The 18,364-nt window shown below is 39.0% G+C and overlaps 1 long non-coding RNA gene across 1 annotated transcript in view; it reads right to left on the reverse strand.

The window, feature by feature from the left end:
* Positions 1–18,364, reverse strand: part of LOC113621502 (uncharacterized) — a 265,397-nt gene that overhangs the window by 62,036 nt on the left and 184,997 nt on the right. The window contains exon 3 of the long non-coding RNA XR_003433194.1: positions 11,724–11,839. This is a non-coding gene — a long non-coding RNA (uncharacterized LOC113621502). The remainder of the gene's footprint in view (positions 1–11,723; positions 11,840–18,364) is intronic.

Consider the following 18,364-nt stretch of genomic DNA (forward strand, 5'->3'; position numbering starts at 1 on the left):
GAGGTACGATCATTTGCCCACAGATAGTCTCAGAAGCAACTGCCTTGCTCACATTCCATGAAGCTAACGACCTGGTGATGTCAAACAAGATTGCGCAGGTTAAACTCTCCTTTTGAAAGTGTAGACAGATGAGACTATTTTAGGCACTTTCCTTTCTCCTATAGTTTTTTCTCCAATTGAGTTCTTTAACACTGGATTTTTCCCTCTATGTTATCGGAGGAATGATAAACATTCTTTCTCTCATGGACTGAGTGAGTAAACTTCAGGGACTCTCAGACCGCTGGTCTTCCTGTCTATGTCTCTGAAAGCCAGTATAATGTAACTATAAGGACCATAGGCCCAGACACTGGACACAAAAGCTACTGATCACAACTCTGCCACTAACTCATGTTGTGACCTTGAACAAGTCATTTTCCTTTTCTAGGTTACAATTTTTTCATCTGTCAAATGAAGGCATTCAATGAATAATTTGTAAGTACAATTTACAGCTTAATAATTCTTTAATTCAAAGCATAATTTGGGGTCTAGATTTCCCTGGTATTTTTAGGTACCTCATTTACTCCAACAAGGATCAGACTTTCTGGATATTAAGTACTGGTTAATGTATGTTTGATGTCACGGATGTGGAAAAAGTCATTGTTAACTTTGTGAACTTTTCCAAGTTTACTTTGGGAAACTTTGAGGAATTCTGAAAGAACTCATTTGCATATCCAATCTTAGTGGCATGAGTGATTTGATACATGTCTCTTAGGTGGACAAATCAATTCATTCTCATAAATAGGTCAGTCCTTTTTGGTTCTCTTTGGGAATAGCCTTTCTGCTTGAGAATGTTTTAAGAAGGAAATGGGAGCTATTCAATGCCTTGTGTCTTTCACATTCTGCCTCCTAGGTCCAATGGACCTTTAACATGTACCCAATCTGAGAGAGAATCGGGGGGTAACTAAGGCATTTGCAAAACAGTATCCATTTTGATTCAGTAGTTAGTGATTCTCAGTCTTTTATGATCCTCACTATGGCTGACTGAATGTGAATTCTTCATATATACAGTTACCCAATGGTTTTTCTTTTTTGTTCTACAGACCCTAAGATATAAAACATAGAGAGATATGAAAGGATCCCTCAGGAAGTTTAACTCTTCCTATATTGATGGAAAATACTTCAAAGTTGGCAAAAAACCAACTTCTAGAATCCTTTAGAATATTGTTTAAAGGAGAGAACTTATGTGGTATCAGATGCTGCAAAATCTCAGGTCATGTCTACAACTGAGTATGCTGTCAATAAGTATGTTCTCTTATTATTAATAGTATTATATTATTCTCCTAAACAACGTCAATACTAGAGAACTGGCATTCTACTTGATGTAACCCTTTTCGCCAGACTACATCCTCACCAGAGCTCTAAGGGTTGAACTGAACACATATGATGTATATGATGTATATCATCTGTTTCTCCTCCATATCCACTTTCTACTATTCTGTATCACATCATCCAGGAGGCTGATCTGTATGAATATACTAATGGAATAACCTGCTTTCTAACTTCCAGCTGGGTTTGATCGATGGGGAATACTAGCAAGAACTCAGAGGACAAGAGAAAGGAGGCTGTTTATTGCCCTCCTCCCTCCCATTATGACTGGTTAGTTGCCATCAACTAAAGGTTTCATCCCCTATCAGGCAGTTCTCTTCACACAACTATTTCTGTCCCTAGTTAGTAACCATTCCCTACCCTTGTCCATGAAGTTAGTGCTTTCCTGTTACTAACCAGAGAACACTGTACCATTCTTTCCAGTTTACCTACACCCAACCACATCTTGGTAAATAGCCCCTTTATTATATTTTCTTCAAATTATCCATTTAATGTGTAGCATGCCTTTCCTGACAGGACTCTGACAATGCACGTGGCCTGTAGGCTATCAGTTCCATGAGGACAGGAATCTTTGTTCTAAGTTATTCACTGCTGTATCAACAGCACTTTAGCACAGTGCCTGGCATGTATTAGGCATTTGAGATAAGTTTGTTGAATGAATGATGACTGTTCTCTAAATAGCTTTAGAACAGATTTTATGGAGGCAAAGACTTTTTATAATTATGGAGGCACTCTTTAAGAAAAAGAATATGCAAATATGTCAGTGTTGCAATGTTTATAAAAATATATGACCTTATTGCTAAGGCCACAAAAGACCTTGAATGGGTCCTATGCAAATGAAGGGCCCTGAAACTTAAGTTTCTCTAGCTTCAACCTGCCTCTTCTGAAATCTCAACTCAGAGTTTCAAGGAATCTGCCAGTTAGTTGCCTTCATAGAAATGTGAAGAGAACAGCAGGATGTAAAGGAAAATGCATAGCACTAGGAGTCAGATACACATGGGTGAGAATTCCAACTCCTCGGCTTATAAGTTACCTTCCAAGAGACTTGGTCTACTTCATCTATAATAGAGGGATAATATTCTTCTTTCAGAGAACTGTTGTGAGGATTATCTGAGATAACTATGTAAAGGTTCTAGCTTACAATAAGTGCTTAGAGATTAGTCAGTCTTTCCCTGGGAAAGGTATTTTCCCAGCAGCCTCTGTTCAAGCCTTCCCCAGGTCTGCTTCTTATCTATTATGATAGAACTGGATCTTCCCGGTGAATCCTCTGAGACCCTGTCTAATCAGGTGCTACTTCAGGACTGGACCATAGCCCTATTTACACTATGTTCTGAAATCAATATTTGCACAATGGAAAGTCTAGCAGCTAACACAATTTGCCTCCAGCCAAACATATAGCCCTGTTTGCTGGGGATTCCTTTATGTCACTGGCCATAACTCAGCCAGATCTCTAAGGAGCCATTTAGATGCTCTAAGCAAATTTTTTCATTGCTTTCTCAAAGGAAAAATTCTCCCCATATTTCATTTTCTAAGTGACCCTCAAAGGCATGTCAGCTGCCTTCTACATAAACATTTTATTATAGTTTTAAGCAAGCTACATTTTAGAGCCTGGGTTATCTTTTTTTAAAAATTCTATTTGCTCTGTTATTAATTCTCTCCTCTTCCAGTTACTCAAGTATGAATTACACCCAAATCCTTGCTTAAACAATGCAAAATCCATGAAGATAGGTATGGTATCGCTTTACTTACCATTGTATTCCCAGAATATAGTGACTGGCATGTGATAGATACTCAATAAATATTTTTGAATTAATAAATGAATGATTGAGTATATCATGCAGAATGGAATATAAGAGTATGACCTAGGGGATATTAGTTATAAGGGTAAACTAAGAAATCAAATATGGGCAATACTTTATACTGGATATCTACAAGGGTTAGATATCTTACGAGAGAGAGTTCTTCATGACTGGAGATGCTAAAATAGAAACTGGTGAACATTTTTCAGGAATTCTGTAAAGAAAAATCTTGCCTTAAATTGAAGATGGAAGTTGGTTTCCTCTAATTTCAATACCAACTCAGAATTTATGATTTCCTACATTCATACTAAGTGTCAGGTAGTAGTTTGTGGTAATTTAGGGGCCTAATTGACCTTGGAGCTAATTCCAGTTCCCATATCCTAACTTTGGTACCTTGACCAAGTCAAGTTCCCTGAGCCTCAGTTTCTGTAACTGTAGAGTGAGCATAATACTGATTTCACAGGATCACTGTAGATTAAATGAAATATTAAATTTAAGAGCCCCCAAGCACCACTCTAAACATCTATTAACTGCTCAACAGGTATTAGATGCTTTTTCATCCCTCAAATTTATGCTCTTAATAAAGTTAGACTAGTTAAGGAATTCCTCAAGAATGCAATGTAAGAAAGAGGCTGGTACTGCAATTCAGAAGACCTAGTCTCTTGGTCTATAATTGGCCCTAATCACCTCCATGACTTTTAGCAAATCAGACACCTCTGATTCTTCAGTTATAACATGAAGGTCCTAGATTAAATACTGCCTTAGATTTCCTCAAATGCTGAAGCTATGGTATGTCTTCAGAAAGCTCAGTTTACCTACATAATACTCAGAACAATATTAAATAGAAAAAAACCACACTTCTTTGTTGATTTTTCTTACCCTTATGGGTTGAATCCTAGCACATGGCTGAATCCAACTTGGTCTCATGAGTATATTATTGTGTACTCTGGGCTTTGTGAAATACAATAAGCCACATGTAATTCATTAGCCATAATGAACCTATCTTGACTAAGAGGCAGGCATCCTCTCTGAGGCAGTCCTCTTCCACAATAACTTCATTTCTTCCTGGAATGAGACTGAAGAATTAATACACTGCAGCTATTAGGATAATATTTCAATTTTTCAAAAGGAAATGTTCTTAACATGGGCCTGGTATCCCTCCTGCTGTTAACAATAGAACCCTCCACCTCCTTCTATGAGCCTTCCCTATAAAGGCCAGAAAACTCATTCTCCGCTAAAGGAGTACTTACATAACCGTAGTGAGGAAGAGATCATTTTAGCTTCCTGCCCAGAAAGCCTACAGTGCACTGGTGTGTCTTCCTGAAATCTGATTAGTTCTTCAAATAAAAAGCCTGATACTTTTTCATTATACTCTTCTTCCTCTGGGAATAATTTTGCAAAAAAATAATATGAATAACAAAACTAACATTAAAATGGAGTGAGCTATTCAATGGAGATAAAGAGCAGGGGTCAAGAAAAGACTCTTTTGCCTCTAACTGGGAAATTCAACTGCCCTCTCAGTTTTGATTATAAAGGGAAGAAAAAGATTTCACTCGACTGAGAAGGCAAAAGATTTGATGGATAGAGCTGTTATCCTTGGTTAGCTTTATAATGACTTACTTTGAATGGGTTGATTTTAAGAAAAATTGATTTCAAAAATATGCCTCTGCCTCCCTGTCTTTATTTAAGTCACGGCCACCCTCCTCTCCACACCCAGAGCACATCCTCATAACATTTTCATCATTAATGAGCAGTGTTAACTTCTGGATGATTTCACGACTCGATCTGCTGATGCACTGGCGGATCCTGACTGTGTTAAGTTTTGCAATGTTCTTATCCAGAGGTTTCGATGAGAACCACATGTTTCTGCCACTTGCTCTAATTCTAGTTAGTGACAAGATCTGCTACTCTGAGACTTTTTAGGAACTCTCTACAGACCCAAGTTGCTCTGGCTTGAAGGATGAGTTTGGATATGACTGGAGCTTGAGTCCAAAAGGCACAGGAATACTGTGAACTAAAGAAAGAGCAGAGAGAGTCACAATATAGACACCACCTTCCGAAAAAGGCTCTGGGAAAACAACCTCAAAGTGAAAATCAGACCACGTGAGTTTCAGAATCAGTAAATACTGATATAAGTGCCCAGTGAAAACTGGGGCTGTTTCACATTATATCAGCATCAAACCTACATTTTAAGAAGTCATTATTAACTCTACTTATAATGAAGGCACTGGAGCTCTGAAAAGTTACATCACTTTCTTAAGGTCCCAAGAGTTGCAGAGTTGAAATCTGAACTCAGATCTCCTAAGTCTTTGTTACTAACTGCCTCTTAGAACCAAAAGAACAGCATGAAGAATCCCTCTTTGACCAAGATTAAAACTACTAATCATTAAATTAAAAATGCCTTGTAGGGACTTCTCTAGTGGCACAGTGGTTAAGAATCTGCCTGCCAATGCAGGGGACACGGGTTCAAGTCCTGGTCCAGGAAGATTCCACATGCCACAGAGCAACTAAGCCTGCACGCCACAACTACTGAAGCCTGCGTGCCTAGAGCCCATGCTCTGCAACAGGAGAAGCCACCACAGTGAGAAGCCCGCACAGCACAACGAAAAGTAGCCCCCGCTCACCGTTAACTAGAGAAAGCCCATGCGCAGCAATGAAGACCCAATGGAGCCAAAACAATAAAAATTTTAAAAAAAAAAGTGCCTTGTAATCACTACAATCTTGTTTTTCCAATGATCATGGCTGTCCATAGCTTTCAGGATAAAGTTCAACGTTCTTACCTTAACCCACAAAACCCACAAGGCTCTCCATCACCTTTCTTCCTACTCATTTGCCTTCCTCTCTCCTTAATCCCCAGAAGCTTATCTTATTCTACAGAACTGCCCTCCACCCCAGACAGTAATTACAATTTCCCAGTACACATGCCACTCCTCCACTCAGGGTGCCTTCTCTCCCTTATTTATTCAGTTAACTCAAATATATCTTTAAAAATCAGCTCTATGGTCTCCTCTTCTGGAAAGCCTGCTTTGACTCCAGCTTAATTTAGATGCCTCTGCCCTGTGTCCCCACACATACCATGGGGACCAAACTCCTAACTATTCTCCATAATGACTCATTGACTTGCTTTTCTCCTTTACCAGATTCAGAACTCCCTAAGAACCAGACTATGTTGAATTTATCTTGTATCCTCAGCATCTATTACAGCAACTGAGGCATAAAAAGTGATTAATGATTCTGAGTGAGTAAATGATTAAAAACAAGGTTGATCAGGAGATGACTAACAAGACATATGGGAGACAATTTCTGAGAAGCCAAATTCTTTCAGCCACAGTATGGCTTTACCTACCTGTACAATTTCACATATCACTCCCTGCTGCCCCCTTCCAACTCCTCTCATCTTACACTAGAAGGGATATTTTCTAGTATAAGAAATTTCTTATAAGTATATATTATAAGTATAATTTCTGTTGACCTAAAACAATTAGACTGCCAGTTATTTCTCAGGATCAGTAAACAATTGCTCTTCGGGGTCTGCAACCATGGTGAGCCATGCGCAAGTCTCCAGCAAAGATGGAGAGAAGAACTGTTTCACAGAGGGGAAAAGGAAGTTGGGAGGGTTGTAGTAAACAAAGAGCCCACAGCTTTTCATTGGCTGAGTTCTGACAGTCTCTCACTGGGAGCTCTTGCCAGCAAGGAAGAGGAAGCCCTTCATTTTCCTGTTGGGCTCGGCCTATTGTCACAGGGCATGAGAGCCCCCCTTCTGGTCTCCCAACTCTATTGAATTGAAGTTTCTGTTTATTCATTTTTTTTTTTACCACCCATTCATGATTATCTCTGATATGTTGAAGTTTAGCTTTATGCTCTCAACTTTCACTGACAATTGCTATGAAAAATAACCCCCAAAACTCACTGCTGATTCTTATGAATCTCTATATTGGGAAGTTCTTAGAAAGTTTAGCCCTAGAAGAACTTAATTTCCCCTTAATGGATTTGGCATCCTTTTTACAATATAAGCTATGCAACCAAGTATGATTTCATATTCACTTTAGTTTCTAGGAAATTTAGAGTCAAATTTCTTGCCCAATCATAGCAACTATACAGGCCTTCTGGTTTGCAAATTTTTATTTTTATTTTACTTTCTCGTCTCTACTTCAATTCAACATTTTTTGAGAACTTACTGGATGCATGAAACTGTTCTGGGGGCTTAGTGTATATCAATTAACAAAATAGAATTAAAATTCTACCCTCATGAAACTTATATATTATATATAAACTTATATATATATATAAACTTATAATATATATATATATTATTTTTTATGTACATCATACAAACCAATTCCAAAATTAATGCTGTACATATGATCTAAAGTTGATGCTTATATGTATTCAATCCTGTTTCCTTCTTTTATAATGCATTTATTATAATTATATCTCTCAACTAAATTTTGTAAATGCTGACATTCACAGATTTGAAACCTCTAAGAAAAACATAAAATGCTGGTGGAATTAGAATCATCTCATTTCAGACTTTCTTAAATAATGGTAATTGAAAGTTTATAGGCAGCTTCAATAATTCCTAATCAGTGCTTTTTAACACATTAGCAGTTGGTGTCTGGAGTCTGACATTTGCTGTGAATGAGTGCCTGACAGCTTTTGTTGTAAGTTTGGGCTTCTTTTGCCTAGTAATTTGCTCCCTGCTGTCTAAGGGGAGGGAACTTTACTTTCCCAGATGTCCTACAAAGTGTCAGTGTCAGTCTCCCAACCCACCCCAGAGCTCACTGCTCCCCACCAATACCAGCGACCCTGACCTGAAGGTTTCCTAGCTACGGGTCAGATATGACTTGTACTGGGATTGGGAGGGCTTCTCCTGAGATGCACCTGCCAGTCTTCAGAATATCTAGAGAGTTTCTTTTTATGCAAGACCTTACAGAGACATCCAGAGCATCAGTTGAGAGTGGAATCTCCTTCACACACTAAGAATATTCAGTTTGTAATACAATTAACAAAAGCACACTTTGCATTGGATTGTATATACTACACAATGGCAACCTGATATTTATGTCCTATTCAACTTCCCCAAAGGGTTAGAGAAAACCTTTAGAGTGAAATGGCTAACCAAATGAGATCTACCGTATCTGTCATTTTTCCTATCATTGCTGAAACTCTTCTGGGCCTCATGCTGTTCTTGTCTCACACTGCCTATTCTGTCAGAGGATCTGACCAATGGGGGCCTGAGCTGAAAATGTATGCCTCATTAGGAAGAAAAGTTTAACTCCATTCACTAAACCTTACCCCACCTATCCCATCTTTATTTAACTGTTTCACACTATCAATACCATATAGGCTACACATACAACAGTGCTATCTAATCCAGCCTAATTCATCAAGCAAGAATTTAATGAATAACTACTAAATACGCAAAATAGACAGAGAATGACTATGGCAGGGACTTGGACCTCCTACAAGGTCCCTCCTGTTTGTGCGCTTGAAGGATATTGTCACCTGCTGGCCCATAGTTCACAGTTTTTCTTTGTTTTGTTTTTTGTATATTGAAAAATGTGACTTTTATACTACAATGAACCAAATCATAGCCTCCCCACTTCACCACTTATGTATATGATTCCATTTTCTTTTAATAAATATACCACATTCCCAACAGCTTATAATCATTTCCGTACAGGAAGCTGGCAAGAAAATGTGCTCTCAAGCTATGGATATGCAAAACATCATCAACAAATCATAAATGCATTTTACTGGACAAAAGAAGGCCCTCCCCAAAGACTGCATACTGTGTGAATCCATGCATACAACATTCAGGAAAAGGTGAGACTATAAATATTGAGAACAAATCAATGGTTTTCAAGGTTCGGACGGGGGTGCTGGGCTTACCTAGAAAGAAACTACATAAGGGAATTTTGGCATAGAGAGAGAGAGATGAATCTGTGTCATGATTTTAGGAGTAGTTGCATGACTCTGAGTATCAAAACCTACAGGATTGTATAGTCAGGAATAATTTTATTTTAGGTAAGAAAAAGTTAATAAATATCAAAGCCCATGTGATGAAAAGAATTCCAGCTACAAGTCTAATAAGTATAAATTTGCTACACTACCTAAGATATATATTTATATCATCTTTAGTTATTAGCCTTTAGACTTATGATGTCCAAAACAATACTAGAATTTTGATAAGATATATCCAAGTATTTAAATACCCTATAATCATAGATACATGGAATCTAAAAGTTATAAAGAATCTTGAGGGTAATTTACCATTAGGTTAACAGATTAACAAGAAAAACATATAATCATCTCAGTAGATTCAGAAAAATCCTCTGATGATATCCAACATCCAATTCTGGCTAGAAAAAAAAAGACAAAATCAAACAAAAACCCTCTCGGCACTCAAGGCATCGAAAGGAACAACCACAATCTAATGAACCACATCTACAAAAACTGTGAAGCAAACATCATACTTAATAGTAGAAGACTGAATGCTTTCCCCTAAGATGAGGAGCAAATCAAGGGACTACTTTGGACCACTTCTATTTAACATTACTGGCCATTCTACACAGAGGTACAAGGGAACTATGTTTTCATGCCTATTTACCAAATTATACACTTCAAATATGTGTGTGTTTTTTGTATATTGAATATACCTCAATAAAGCTTTAAAAATTATGTGATATAAGCACAGTCCTTTCACCTACTGCTAACCAAAGCCTAATCAAGTTCTTGGTCTCTTCACCGTCTGAGAATATTGGATCGTAGAAGTAGCCGCGAAGTCAGGAAGTCACTAGGTGGAGACAGGCCTGATGTTTGGGAAGTGGCTAAGCCTTCTCTTCTGACAAAATGGAGTAAAATAAATCAGACTTCCAGAAATCCTGTTCACTAGGAACATACACTATGAGTTCTAACCTCACTGAGAAGTAGAAAAGATAGTATAAAAGACTTAGGGTTTTGGAATCACACAGATTTCAAGTCAAATTCTGAATTAACCAAATCTTGGCTGTGTGACTTTGATATATTTATTACACTTTCTGAGCTTCAGTTCCTGCTCTGTCAAATGAGGACAATAATACTTTTTTTTCTAAAGGGTGCTTTGAGGAACAAATAAGTTATTCTACGTTAAATGACATATATTAGGCATTCAATAAATATTGTACAAGTTCCCTTTCTCTTCTCCAAAATCCTTTAAGTCTTTTCTGCTTTTATTTTGTTTCCAAAGCCTTGTAAATAATTATCCAATTATTTACTAGGTATTTTCTCAAAATCAATCCCCGTGCTGTGTAGTGAGTTATCATAGAAGAAACAGGCATGGCATTTATCTAGAAAGAGCTCACAGTCTAGTCAGGAAGACCAATGTATGGAAACAAATGCTATCCTGCAATCAAAGTAAGTACTACAAAAAGTAGGGCTACAACAAGTAGAGTGAATAATTTTGCTCAGATGACTCAAGTAAGGTTTTTCCAGAGCAAGAAGAATGTCTTAAAATATGGATGAGAGTGACTAGGTTTATGTGGATGTGGATGTAGGGAAAAGCATTTCAAGCTGAGCAAACAAAAAATATATACTACATTCACAGGCTTTACTAACAAAGTGCTTTTTGCATCTTGCTTCATGACATAAGTCTGATCCACACACACTGAGACCAACTTCAGGTGTCACCAAGCAAAGCCCATTAACAATTCTCCAGTGCAAGCTCTCACCTCTCCATTCTTTGATCATCCTTTTCTTCTGAACCAAACTCGGTCTCGTTCTATTGGCATGAGCCACACCCAGCAGGAGGACCCTTGTTGGGGCCCAACTTGGGAGGGTCAGTAACGCATGGACTCCTATAGCAAGTGTTTAACTGCACAACAATCTGCCCGAAAACTGCATGGCACACTTATCCTGTATGATCTTCACGTCCTTGGTCTACCCCAGGCTCTGGGAAAGTAAATAGAAGAGGCCCAGACCATCAACAATCTAATCTTGGAAAAAGAGGTTGTGCCTTCTAAGTTCCCCACCAAGTCTGTCTTTATCACAACATCTGTATCACTTGAAGGCTTCTCCCTCTTAGGCTATAGAAAGTAAAGAAATGGCAAACTCCTTGGGCATATCAGATATAGATATAAATACTGAATATTAGTTTTCCAAACTAATTGCATAGGGAATGAAACAAATTACCCGCCTCGAAATTGCTGAGCACCTTAGAGAAAAGTACCAAATAACCATACCACAACCAGCAAATCTGAAACATCTGGCATCAGATCCTTTGGAATACACATCAAAAGCTATATATTGAATAGATCAAGGAAGTATTCTTCTCCTGAGCTGGATGAGTTAATTTGATTTAGAACCACAGACAGTAAACTGTCCCATTTCCCTTACCATGCCATTGCATCTCTTTTCGTGAAGTGTTCTAATATGCTGTCTTGATTTGAAGTTGCCTAGATGTGAGAGGCATCATGAAATCCTACAGGTACCAAATTCTTGATTTCAAGATTTGTGCTCATTTCATTGCAATATGCTGCTTCTGAAAGAATGGGCATGCCATTCTCCCCTCCCCCACCATACCTTTTAGAAGGATCTTGAGTAATTGAAGCTCACTCAGGATTGCTCAGTTTTGATGTGGAAAAGGGAGAGATTGGAGTTTAGGTACATGAGTCCAAGGAGAGTCAAACTTGAAACACCTTACAAAGAAGAAACAATAATTAGAAGGCTCTAAAAAGAAGTAAAGGAAAAGGAACTACTTACGTGCTTTGTGCTGTGCTAAGTACTTAATCACAGCCAGTGATAGCTATTAATATCTCTATTTTAAAGATAAAGAAACTGAGGCTTGGTGAAGTGGTAAAGATGGTCACAAAGCCATCAGTCTTTTATAATCATAATAACATTATTTGAATAGTACTTGGTATTTTCCAATGTGTTGCTAAATCCATTCTTTAAATTGCTCCTATTTTCATCTGTATGAAAAGGACAAGACATATTTTCTGAATTCTATTTTATACCTGATCAAACTAAGGCACAGAGCTTTAAATCTTTTGTCTAATTGACTGCCAAAACCCCCCACTACCCCATAGCTTACAATAGTAACAATTTATTGTATCTCATGATTCTGCAGTGAAGTATCTGAGCAGGGCTCAGCTGTATGACTCTTCCAAGTAGCCCTGAAATCTCTCAGTAGTATTCACCTGGCAGATGGGCTGGTTTGGAGGACTGAAGATGGCTTCACTCATGTCTGGTGCTTTGTCAGGGATAGCTGGTAGGCTGGACTCAGCTGGGACTTTTTTTCTTTTTAATTTTATTGAGATACAATTGACAAATATCGTTGTTTAGATTTAAAGCGTACAACGTGATGATTTGACACACATATACATTGTGGAATGATTACCAAGATCAAGGGGACTTCTGACCAGAATGCCTACACATGGCCTCTCCAGCATGATGGTCCTAGGTTAGTTCCAAAAGAGGGTGTTCCAGCGAACAAGAAGAAACTGCATGACCTTTATAACCTAACTTTGAAAGTCACATAGTCACTTCTCCCAGATTCTATTGGCCAAAGCAGTCATAAACTCATGCAAATTCAACAGGAGGGAAGGTAAACATGAAATGAAATGGCAAAGGACCCATGATGATGCTTCAAGACTGCCATAGGTGCACAGGTACTATTGGAATCGTGATTTAAAGCCACAACTTTGTCCCATTCCCTTGATGCTCTATCTGAGGAACCACCACCGATTCACAAGCCTGCAGGGTTGGAAGGGCAGGGAAAAGGGGCTGTCAGGGAACAATGGCAGCCCAGAAGGCATAGACTCAGGGCTGTGCCGAGAATCCATTGCCAGTTGTGTTGGTCTACCATGAAAATCTAGAAATCCAGATTTTTATGTGAAATCTCCCAATTTTTAATTATTAGGAAATAATTCAAAATTTTAATATACTACATGAATTAATTTTAATCTCTAGGTTTTTTTCACATCTTTATTGGAGTATAAATGCTTTACAATGTTGTTAGTTCCTATTGTACAACAAAGTGAATCAGCTATATGTATACATATACCCCCATATCCCCTTCCTCCTGAGCCTCCCTCCCATCCTCCCTATCCCATCCCTCTAGATGGTCACAAAGCACCGAGCTGATCTCCCTATGCTATGCAGCAGCTTCCTACTACCTATCTATTTTACGTTTGGTAGTGTATATATGTCAATGCTACTCTCTCACTTCATCCCAGCTTCCCCTTCCCCCGCCCCGTGCCCTCAAGTCCATTCTCTACATCTGCATCTTTATTCTTGCCCTGCAACTAGGTTCATCAGTACCGCTTGTTAAAATTCCATATATATGCATTAGCATACAGTATTTGTTTTTCTTTCTGACTTACTTCACTCTGTATGACAGATTCTAGGTCCATCCACCTCACTACAAATAACTCAATTTTGTTCCTTTTTATGGCCGAGTAATATTTCATTGTATATATGTGCCACATCTTCTTTATCCATGCATCTGTTGATGGACATTTAGGTTGCTTCCATGTCCTGGCTATTATAAATAGTGCTGCAATGAACATTGTGGTACATGAACCTTTTTGAATTATGGTTTTCTCAGGGTATATGCCCAGTAGTGGGATTGTTGGGTCATATGGTAGTTCTATTTTTAATTTTTTAAGGAACCTCCATAGTGTTCTCCATAGTGGCTGTATCAATTTACATTCCCACCAACAGTGCAGAAGGGTTCCCTTTTCTCCACACCCTCTCCAGGATTTGTTTGTAGACTTTTTAATGATGGCCATTCTGACTGGTATGAGGTGATCCCTCATTGTGGTTTTGATTTGCATTACTCCAATGATGCTGGATTGGAGCATACATTGGATTACAGTTTTGGATTACTCCAAAAGCTACTCCAATGTTGAGCAGCTTTTTATGTATTTGTTGGCCATCTGTATGTCTTCTTTGGAGAAATGTCTATTTAGGTCTTCTGCCCATTTTTGGATTGGGTTGTTTGCTTTTGTGATACTGAGCTGCATGAGCTGTTTGTATATTTTGGAGATTAATCCTTTGTCAGTTGCTTCGTTTGCAAATATTTTCTCCCATTCTGAGGGTTGTCTTTTCATTTTGTTTATGATTTCCCTTGCTTTGCAAAAGCTTTTAAGTTTCATTAGGTCTCATTTATTTATTTTTGTTTTTATTTCCCTAACTCTAGGAGGTGGGTCAAAAAGGATCTTGCTGTGATTTATGTCATAGAGTATTCTGCCTATGTTTTCCTCTAAGAGTTTGACAGTGTCTGGCCTTACATTTAGGTCTTTAATCCATTTTGAGTTTATTTTTGTGTATGGTATTAGGGTGTGTTCTAATATCATTCTTTTACATGCAGTTGTCCATTTTTTCCAGCACCACTTATTGAAGAGGCTGTCTTTTCTCCACTGTATATTCTTGCCTTTTTCAAAGATAAGGTGACCATATGTGCGTGGGTTTAATCTCTGGGCTTTCTATCTTGTTCCATTGATCTATATTTCTGTTTTTGTGCCAGTAGCGTACTGTCTTGATTGCTGTAGCTTCGTAGTATAGTCTGAAGTCAGGGAGCCAGATTCCCCCAGCTCCGTTTTTCTTTCTTAAGATTGCTTTGGCTATTCGGGGTCTTTTGTGTTTCCATACAAATTGTAAAATTTCTTGTTCTAGTTCTGTGAAAAATTCCATTGGTAATTTGATAGGGTTAATCTCTAACTTTTATCTCTATATCACACAATTTGAACTTTTCTGTTTTGTTTTTATGTCTAGAGGAAAATGAGTTAATTATTTGTTTCTTTTGCCAACTACAAATTGGCACATGCCATCTACCTCTGCAAGAATTAAATCATGAGTCACTGCAGCTGCTGACCTTCAACACTCCCTAAAAAGAGTTTATGGTGGAGATCAGGAATGAGGCACTCTGTGCTCTGGGAAAAACTGGCAGAAGAGGTCTTCATATAGTTAGATATATTCAGGAGATTTTATGAGCCCAATTCTTGCCTCTCCTCATGTCTACAAAAGCACTAAAATCATTAACGGTGACATCTGCTCCTCGTGACTAGCAGCCAGCCTCTGCCAAAATGTGTGCTTGACTGCACGTACCCCGTTCACTAAAATCGTATGTAACACTGACCTCCCCCACTGCCTCTTTGGAGCAGTTTCTCAGAGCCCTCTGAAATGCTATCTCCCAGGCTAGAGTCCTCATTTTGCCCCCAATAAAACTTCACTCACAACCCTCACATTGTGTATTTTTTCAGTTGACACTTTCAAAGCAAGAAGTATAGGTCCCAAATACAGGTCTGGAGTCAGACAGCCACAAGTTCCAGTCCCGGTTTTGCCACCTGATAATTCTGTGCCTGATGCTAAGTCACTTATGCTCTCTGAGCCTGTGTCCTCAACTGTAAAATGGGGATAATAATAATAGTTATCTCATAGGACTTCTCAGAGTGAACATGAGGCAAGAAGGCTAGCACAACTCATGACACATAGTAGGTCCTCAGTCAGTGGTACTTATTATTATGAAGGGGAAAACATCCTCCCCCACTCTGACAAGAATCAGTGTGGAGAAATTTCACCAGGAGTTAAAAGACCTGAGTTTTATTCTGTCCTGAAGTGAGTCTAGGCTATGGATCAGTAGCCAGGGAGGTGGGAAAGTAGGAGGCCCCTGCAAAGCTAAGGTCCAAGACAGGCTATGACTTGAATAAAGTGCATGAAAAGAAAGGCCATGGTCTACACAGAGGCTGAAGGACCAGGCAAGCAGCATCGTTGAGCCCTGGCCTTGGAATCAGGTTGTTACTTAGATGACCTTGGGAATATCACAGGATTTCTGTGGAGTTTGCTTGAATTCCTCACAGGTAAAATAAATAACACAATCGCTTCTTAAAAGGGTTGATGTGAAGATCAACTGAACGAGCTCATGTGAATTAGCTGTCAATGTCTCATACATATACTTAATGAATGTTTACTGAATCTGACTCTGAGCCATTCCAAAGTCAGGCAGATGTTTCCTCTTTAAAACTCAGAACACACATGTACACACACATACACATACACACACACACGGGTGCATCTAAAGCTGTTGAAACCTGAATACACCCGGTGGATTGTACCAATGTCAACTTCCTGGTATGAATATTGTACTATAGTTATGGGAGATGTAATCATTAGGAAAAACGAATTGAAAGCTATACCTGGGACCTCTGCACGTTTTGTTTGTTAGGTTTTTGGGTTTTTTTTTTTTTTTTGCTACTTCCTATGAATCTATAATTGTTTCAAAGTAAAAAGTTTTTTAAAAGTCAGAAGAAACAGTGGAATATAAACCAAAGAGAGAGTGAGAGAAATCAGCAAGACACTCATAACAGAACACAAGGCAAAGACCAGGAAGGTGGGGAGGGTAGGGGCAGCGGCAGGAAATTCACAGGTATTGAAAAAGGCCAGATGAAGCCTGTAGGGAAACAAACAGCTGTGAAGCACGGATCCTAAAGCTTCAAATCTGAGGCCATTTTCTCTCACAGCCTAGACACTTCTTGCCTCGTTACTATTCTATTCAGAAGACTATCTTGGGACCTAGCCAGACCAATGGCTGCAGACAGAAACAGGTAAATAAGAACACAGGACCAGAACCAGAGGGTGCACTATGGAATAGAGGAGGAGACAGAGGAAGGAATAGTGGCCACCAGAAAACATACCAAAATTTGCCACATGTGGTTTTACATGTGTCCCAGAGCTTGCTCTGAGGCAAATCTTGAATGGTGCATTTGGCTTTCAGGCAGATCGGTGATCACTTTCTTGTTTATTCAATCCACAGAAAGGTTAATTATGCTAGTGACTGTGGTTGGGAAACAATTCTTGGAAAATGCTTTGGTAACAACAGGTTGGCAGTGTATGAAAACCATCTGCTTCCCACAAATGTTAAGGTAAACTTTCAAACTTGTGGGGTTAGCAATTACAGATTGTATGGTAGTTTAGCAGAGGGAAAATACATGCTGTGTTGATGTAGACTTTTGAGATCTTCTTGACACCCAGCCGAGAAAGAACACCCTGTTATAAGAAGGATGGTCTTCGAGCATATCAAAACTTTGGGTAAGTCATCTTTGTTTGCACGTATTAAGGCTAACAGAACAAGAACATCACACAAGGGAATATAGTATTTATACTGAATGTCTCCTAAGTAAATTAAGCCTCTCCGGTTTGCTCTTGCCTTGACCCACTAATGGGAACAGGATTATAGATGGAAGATTTGTTTCTTATAAAAATATTCAGTTTATTCTACAAAGGAACATAAAATGCTGCTCCTCTGACCCCGTGGCAGGAGCTGCTCTCAAGGGCTGCAGTTGTGGTTGTTCCAGCTGCTTTGTCATGAAGAGGTCTACTCTCCAACTCTTCTGATGGCAGGGCTTCATGGCTCCCCACCTCCACTCTGGAGGAGAGAAATGGAAAGGGCTAACGGGCTTCTAACTTAGCAAATGTTGTCAGGACCACTAATCCATCATTCTAAGGGTACTTCTCAAAGAGACAGATTCTTGTGAAAATCATTCAGCTGCCGCTGAGAGGGAATATCTTAAGTAGAGTGGAGTTCAAAATTATGAATGGCAGCAGAGAATGGACACAAATCATATTTGCTAATGGAAGTGAAAAATCTAATTTGTCCCTTGTGGTTACATCTTGAATAGCAACACCTTATAATGCTTAGGCCCTAGGTGGCTTATGTCCACTACTTATTGAGGAATGGCCACATAAATATATAAATTAAAAATTTAGGCAATCTTAGATCTAAGGTGATTAACACTGTCCCCACTACATTCTCATCCTGATTGGCCATTTATGACATTTCTGCTAAGATCTGGAAAGGCAGGGTGAAGAAAATGGTGACATCTACCTCAATTTGTATGTGTGAACATCTTATAGCGGCGGTTATAAAAAAAAAAGGAAACTTCTATCCTTGTCAGAAGACTGCAAGGCATTCAAAAGAACACAGAGGGGCTTCCCTGGGGGCACACATTGGCTTCCCTGGCCAATGCAGGGGACACGGGTTCAAACCCTGGTCTGGGAAGATCCCACATGCCACAGAGCAACTAAGTCCATGCGCCACAACTACTGATCCTGCACTCTAGAGCCCGCAAGAAACAACTAATGAGCCCATGTGCCACAACTACTGAAGCCCGTGCGTCTAGAGCCCATGCTCTGCAACAAGAGAAGCCACCTCAATAAGAAGC

Source organism: Aethalodelphis obliquidens, unplaced genomic scaffold (assembly GCF_003676395.1).
Source record: "Aethalodelphis obliquidens isolate GAN/ISIS:26980383/991018 unplaced genomic scaffold, ASM367639v1 scaffold9, whole genome shotgun sequence".
NCBI lineage: Eukaryota > Metazoa > Chordata > Mammalia > Artiodactyla > Delphinidae > Aethalodelphis > Aethalodelphis obliquidens.